Below are 7,862 nucleotides of genomic sequence, written 5' to 3'. Positions count from 1 at the left end.
GGACATTAGCCGAGCCGAGCGACAGAAAGATAGAGATGGCGGATAAAAAACAAAAGAGGAAAACGTCTGTGAAACGATAAGGCAAGAAGTAGGACCCGTGTAAATATCGGATCAGAACTTAAGGAGCGGAGGCCTGCGATCGGACGCCGAGGTTGCTTTGTTTCTTCTCAATAGGTGAGTAACACCGTGTCTACAACAGCTAAAGTCTGCCTACACTGGACGCGAGCAAACGATCGTTGAAAATTTGAAATTTGTGTCAGCACGTCATCAATAGAACCCGGCAGCAGTTTTCTGTCGGGGATTTGTTGCGCCGCGCCGCTCCGCTCACGTCCGATGTAGACACGGTGTAACATTGGTTTTGCTTTGTTTCACAGAACTAATCGTTGCCTGGGTTGCGTACGTATACGTGGGGCGGAGCTATCAAAATAGGGGCAAGACCCTTTTGGGGTAGGGGCGTGTTTGTTTGGCTACCAGAAATCACTTACTCTGCCTTTAATAATGCTTGAGAATTTTTTTCAAGTGATGTGAATGGCAGAATCCCCAGCTTGGTGGCGCTGTTGCTCATCACAGTTCTTTAGAAGATTGGATAAATACACTGAAAGATGTTTTATTTGAATGTGATGTCCTACAGTCATTGGGATGTAAAAATGTACTGGTTTTATCGCGGTAAATCGATCCTTTATAGGTATAGTATCCAGTGGTATCATTTGATTCATTTACCATGCCGTACAAAACGTACTGCAGTACAATAATGGTGTCAGATGGTAATAATGTGGTATCAAGCTCTTCCAAGAACACCATGGTACTACCATGCTACATGATGCCCCAAAACATGGTACATTTTTGAACTTTGGTGTGGAAGAGATTCCAGTAGGAATGCTTCGGGACTTGTTGAGCAGCTGAAGTTTAAATCCACCGCCAGGTGTCGCTGTTCTCATCACGGCATTCATGAGGCTGTAGTGCGGGTGTTGGAGGTTGGAGGCGGTGTTTTATTGTATGAAATCAGTTTGGGATCCACTTCGTTCAGTCATGGCGTCCGGGAAGACGGTGGATTGCAGCGCTTTCCGCGATTAACCACCGACTCATGGCGACTAAAGCCGCTGCATTGCGCTTTATTTTCGCGTGATATCATTTAACAACACAGTCACGGAGCTATCCAGTCACAACGAGTTTTAATTCAACAGTTAAGGTAAGAATCCGGGTTATTTTATTGGCTCACGCAATAAACCGGCAGCGAATGAGAGTTACTATTAACCGCACGATCGCTAGACACGCTGATAAAGTGTAGCTGTTTCTATGGTTACTCCATTAAATCTCATGAGCCGCCGCTGCTGCCACTCCTCACATCTGAACATCAAAGATTTATTATAGTGCTTTACCATACTGCGTCTGCACTTTTACGTTTGACTAAAATACTGTGGTAATACCATGTTTTGCTTGATCCTGCAAAAGTACTGCGGGAGCACCATGTGTGATGGTATTTATTTAAATGGCACTCTAAGGTACTTCCAAGAATGCAGTGGCTTGTGTCCAAAAATATACCTTGTTGTAATTGTGGCACCTTAGTAATACGGTGGTTTTTTAAAATACCTTACACTACTACCATGGTATTTTACTATGGTGTGACCACAGGACAGTTGTGTAAGGGTCACATTGCTTTTCCCTCAGCCTGCTTTTAACTAATGCAACGCAGCATATTGATGTATGGACTTGTAACAGAACTTGATGAAGCACCAACATTGACCTTTTATCATAATTGCATTCATTTTCACGTGATGTTGTATTTTCAGTGGGTGTGCAGGACATTATGGACTTTCCCTGTCACATTAATTCTTGATTCGGCTAACACACACACACACACACACAGACAGTCAATGCAGTTTAACCTACTAACATCTGAACCTCAGGGATTACTCGACTAACCTACATCTGCTGGCCCACTGTAAGCACACGCCTCGGCACGGATTTCCAAAGTCTTTTAGCAGATTGACCACGGTAATCATCATTTCTGCCAAAATATCCTGAAAGCTACAGTTTTTGCTTCATATTTTCCATCTTCAGATTTGTAAACAACATTTCACGCCGTAATTAAAATACAGACATTTATTCCCAAATTTACTTTAGTGATCGCAATTTTAATTTCTTTAAAAATAAGAATATAAAATGACTATCTCCAAATTTAGTAAGAAGCCTTCAGAATGTCATTTGAATTTATTTTGATGAATTAAAATATTATCAGAGCATTGTGGGTGATTTCGTGATGGTTAGTCAAAAGAACCTTTTAGTAGGCTTTTCTCATTTGAGGAATCATTCCGGACACACACTGAAGTGTGTACTTAGTATTTAATACTTAGCGTGCTGATCACATCACTAATTTACAGTATTGTTTGTGCTTGCAAACACTAGAATTTAGACATTGTGATGGGTGTTGTACTTGTTTAGTTTAATGCTTACAGAGCAAGTTGTGTCCTCAAAGTATGCTTTGTGGAGTTCCCTTCCCATCAATCCCTGGGCCAGCGGTGTTGATCCATGCGTTCAGATGTGTACGTTGAGTCTGTCTCACGCTGGGATCACAGAGGAAACCTGTTTCATGCCGTGCGTGCGCCTCAATGAACACTGGGAACTTTCAGGCAAACAAGTTGAAAGGCAGGTTAACTAACCGAGGGAGCATGAGTCTGGGAACGAACCAGCGATGCACGCTGCACCCATTCACTTTTCTGCCTCTGTTTACTGTGAGTTTATTTTGTAAATAAAGTAACACTTTGGGAAGGCATAAAATGCCCCATTTTACCATGCATGTCCTTTGAAATGAGCCTCTCTTGGCCTCTCATGACCTGCTACTGGAGTCGAATGAAATTTGAGTGGGTTTGACTTTTGCTCCAGAAGCACTTCCTGTTTCTTCTCTCAAACGAGTTTATCTTTGTGTGACCTTGCTTCTGTGGCTTCCTACTTTGTGTTCAACGTTCCAGTTTTTGGCCTGTTTGCAGAGGTTTCCCTTTCGCTTGTTAGTCAGCATTCACTGTGAGGGCTTTGTATGAAACGCTTCCTGCTAATGGCCAATTATAGAAAAGCGAGTTGTCATGAATCACATCACTGCATCAGGTCGCACTTATATAAAGTACATTCTGGTAGTTGCATAGCAAAGAGCAGATAGCAGTGCATAACAACACCATAGCAACCAATTAGCAATGCCCTAGCATCCACCCAAAAGACTGTAGCAACTACATGGCAATGTGCTTAAAACCACTCAGAATGCTTTATCATCCATATTAGGGTTGTGCCGATAGATTATAGTATCGATTGACGATATCGCCTGTGGCTGATGCCTTTGACAATAGCAAGACTATTATTATTATCAGGCCAGTAATACTGACTAATTAATATTAGGGCTTATTTGTTCCATCATATTTCTTTTTCCACATTTTTACAGTGTTGCGCGTAGTGCTGGGCGGTATACCGGTTCATACCGAATACGTGTTACTAAGCGTGAAAGTTCCGAAACTGAAGCTGTAGAACTAATAGAACGTGATGACACAGAAAAACTCATCCACAATATCCACACTGACCGCCACAAATATCCACCGCCCCCTGCCATCAGCTCCCGTGTCTCACACACACGAGCGCGACTTTAGCACTAGATTTAGCAACTTTCAGACCCTTTTAGCGCCTTTTTTTCCCCATGGAATATTCATACTGACAAACCTAGCGACTTTTTTTTAGCTATGGTTCAGTTGGAAGATTTTGCCAGTGCTGTCCCGCGAACTATTAAAAGGGGTCGTGTTTAGTCACTATTAAGTGTGGTATTTTTTGACAATATTCACTCATCATGACAGTAAAATAGGGCATTCTAAGTCAATATACTGCGGTATTTCCTCTCTCAATCAGTAGAAAATATGGTTAACATCATATTTACAACATTTTATCATGATTTATCGTCAAACCGGTAATCGTTACATCCCTACAACGTACCCTCAGATTCCTTTGCAACCTCTGAGCAACTTATTAAAAATTAAAATCGACATTTGTAATCTGTATAATTCTTTCTTTTAGGCCTAGACGATATGGCCAAAATTGATATCACGATATATTTCTTAATTTCGGTCGAAATAAGTTGGAAACTCAAAAACTTTCAAAAAGACAGCTAAGCTTGCTAAGCTTTGGAACTTTCGAGAATAGTGTATGTTGTATTAGTTTAACTTAATTACAATTATTAAAATTATAATTATACTCAGTTACTTTAACTTGTGTAGACCAAACCGAGAATTCAGTACACAATACTTATTGAAAACCTTATTCACTCTAATAGTGACTTGAAACAAAACGGAACTGTTACAATGAAATGTAATAAAAAAAACACTAAAGAGTTAAATATGTTAAACCTTAGTAATAAATGTTTGTCATCAAAACTGAAATAAGAATACTTTGACAAAAAAAAAAAAGTTATTCAGGAGCATCATCTGCGATCAGTTAGTTGGACCTGACAAAGCCTGACATTTTAAGCTCCTGCTTAATAATTTTAATAATATAAGTTGTTCCTACTAAATGAACTATAAATTTACGTATTTATAATGTTGACAATGTCAACCTTTAAAATAGATTTATTTGACAAAATTGGAAACTGGATTTTTTTTTAACAGGGACATTTACCTGCTGAGACAAGAATGGCTGTTCTTTTATCACTGTCCTCTTCGTCACACAAAATGTCAAACAGCAGAAATCAATCAATATCAAAATCGTCATCTTCCATTGCAGGAAAGCTCAAGTCTTGTGTTTCTTACAGTGAACATCTTGCGTTCCCTTGATGAACAAAGCTTTGTAAATGTTTGGTAAGCTCTATTGATTAGCTCTAACCCCATTAACATCACATCCACTGGATCTACTGTTATCATAATGCCACAGGATAGACTCCCAAACTCAACGGGATCAATAATGTGTGGTCTTAGGGATGGTGGTGGTTAGTGAAGGTTGAGTTGGAGGGGTTTTCTGACTGTGTATATGTGGAAATCCCCTCATGCTTTTTAACCTGTTGAGACTTGTCTCTCTATCACACATCTGAGTTCCGGTGAGGAATGTGATTCTTAGGGAATCAGAAGAGAGTTCAGCGTCTGGATCTAAGAATCAGTGTTGGAATGTGTTTGTTTATCATTGCTCCTGTTTAGTGTTCGTGAAGTCATCAAACCACTGAGTATTAGTAAGTTCAGTCTGTGCATCGCTATACAGTCTTTGTCAAAAAAATTTTTATATAGTGGCTTAGTTACACTGCAAAAAACAAACAAAAACAATATAAATATGACAATGATTACTGGAGCATATTTGATACTGTTTCAGTTTTTCTACTTAATTATATGAAGAGTTCCAATGCAAAAGCCTCTAAAAGCCATCTTGGTCAAAAATGAGATAATGATACTGAGTGAATGCTCTCCACACATGGTATATATTCTTCAAGTACTTTCACTTCAAATGCGTTAAATCCCAGCCTCAACCCATTCAGAAGTACCAGTACTTACATAGAAACCTATACATAGTAGCCAGAAAGAAATGCTAATTTTAAAGAAAAACGTCACACGTACTTAGAGGCTTTTGCATCTGAACTCTTCATATGTTTTGTATGGTTTCTTTGTAGTTATTTGTGAAATTTTCTTTTTTTTTTCCTGAGTAAATACAATTATTTTTTAGACTTTTATTTTATTATTTTATTGCATGCTCTGTTTGCTTTCTACTTTTGTTTTTTTTATTGCATTGCATTTCATTTTACTGCATTGCATTTTGTTTTATTTTACTTTATTGCATTGCATTGCATTTTGCTGTACTACAAAGATTATTGTAGTCTTTCTACTTCAAAATTTCATGTTTATTTCAATGCTACTTGCCGTTTCTTTGTAATTATTTGTGAAATTTACTTGCAATTTCTGAGTAAATCCTATATCTTTTTTTTTTCAATGTATCTGGTATTTTTAGCTCAACTAATCTTAATTTCATTTGTACGTTCTGTGTGCAGAATTAAATCACAGTCCTTTGCTTTATGCTTTAGTGTCGTTTTACACATCTCATGTTTGTTTCCAGTATGTAAATCCTTGTGACAGTGTTTGTGTTGCGTAAACACCGGGAAACACCTCTGTACATGTTTGTTATGATTGTACTGTACTGTAGGTTCCTGTTTGTCTCCATGGAAACCGGGTGTCCACGGGGTTTTAAAAATATTAAAAGTTGATAAATCAATTTAGAGAAAATTAAGGCCCTTAAAAAGTATTAAGTCTTAAATGCCATTTTCCAAGGTATTCAATTTTGTATCGTATTTTCATTATGTATATTTGTCCGAATAGTGGGGTTCAGAGTAGTTTATTTATGGAATCCCGCAAGATTTGACTTCATCTGTTACGGCGCTCACTGACTGACGCTGCATGATAGCGCGGGGCTTGTTGATCCTGCTCTTGCTGAATTTCTGACCATTACCGCATGCTCCCATCCACTCCCGTAATTTTTGTGTCCGCTCCCACAAACATTCTAATACTGTATATAATTTTCACGCATCAGGGCACCGCTATCAATATGTGAATGAGCGCTCGCAGTTTACTTTCACTTTCGATTTCGCGATCGTGCGCACACTGTGTAAAGGGAGCACATATTACGATAAAATATATTTTTCAATGAGCTCGGGATGTGTTGAGGAGCAAATCCTCCAACATCTTGTCAGTTATCTCTCCTTACTCTCGACCCGTGACTAGTCAATTCTGACTTCTGCAGCTGGTGCTGGATACAGGGTTGTTGTTGTTTTCCACGAAAATTGGGCTGCTTTTAAACTGTTGCCATGGGTTGATTTTCCCCAGTGGGTTAAAGGTGTGTAAAATATGTATATGTGTATCTGTACCCATTTTGTATCTGTGATTCTCATAGTAACTCATTCCATGCAGCTACATGTGTTTTAATCTTGTGTTTGAGGGTTTTTACAGTGGTTGATTTCTATAGAACAGGCTGGCAAATACATGATATTTATCACCCAAGCATAAGGCTTGTTGCACTGAATACACAGTGATATTGTTTTTGTACAATAGTTCAATAAACAAGATGGTTATATCAAGTAACTGACATTTTAGACACAATATGGCCAGCTGCTTGCTTACTTTGTGCTTTGCCAATGAAAACAGAAGTCAAAAGGAGTGAAAACGGACAGGCGGAGTAATATAGACTGGGGGCATGAACAAGAACAACTATTTTAGTTGCTGATTAATCTGCTGATTATTTGTTCAGTTAATCAATTCATATTTAAGAAAATTTGCAAATTGGAAAAAATGAAACATTTTCGTTTATTTGTTATCAAATGTATAATTTTATATTTAAAAATATTTTTTAAATATAAACAAAAATATATTATCTAATTTTTTGCAATTTTTATATAAAGTTTATATTGGTGTGTGTGTGTGTGTGTGTGTGTGTGTGTGTGTGTGAGAGAGTTTAATTATAAAGTTTTACTTAAAAAAAAAAAGAAAAAGAAAAAAAAAGAATAATTTTTATTTTTGTATGAGCTATCTCTTTATATTGGTCAAGCAGACATGGACACAACCTCATATAATATTAGCCAATTAATCTGTCTATTATACATTTGTCTATCATTATCTTTTCACTATTTTATTAATGTTCTCATCTATGATCATGTTTTATACTCCTTTTTGTATTCAGAAAACAACTTAAAGGGGTCATATGATGCGATTTCAAGTTTTCCTTTCTCTTTGGGGTGTTACAAGCTGATTGTGCATAGATAAGATCCCTGAAGTTGCAAAGACTAAAGTCTCAAAACCAAAGAGATATTCTTTATCAAAGTTAAGACGCTGCCACGCCCCCCTAAAACGGCTCGTTCTAACACG

General features: G+C 37.8%; 1 protein-coding gene across 1 annotated transcript in view; it reads left to right on the top strand.

Moving 5' to 3' along the window:
• Positions 1-966: 966 nt before the first annotated feature.
• Positions 967-7,862, top strand: part of farp1 (FERM, RhoGEF (ARHGEF) and pleckstrin domain protein 1 (chondrocyte-derived)) — a 106,346-nt gene continuing 99,450 nt past the window's right edge. The window contains exon 1 of the mRNA XM_016243740.1: positions 967-1,189. The gene's annotated coding sequence lies outside the window, so the exon portion shown is untranslated. The remainder of the gene's footprint in view (positions 1,190-7,862) is intronic.

This window comes from Sinocyclocheilus grahami, unplaced genomic scaffold (genome assembly GCF_001515645.1).
Source record: "Sinocyclocheilus grahami isolate Dianchi unplaced genomic scaffold, SAMN03320097.WGS_v1.1 scaffold699.1, whole genome shotgun sequence".
Classification (NCBI taxonomy): Eukaryota; Metazoa; Chordata; class Actinopteri; order Cypriniformes; family Cyprinidae; genus Sinocyclocheilus; species Sinocyclocheilus grahami.
This window is presented reverse-complemented; position numbering and strand designations above follow the sequence as displayed.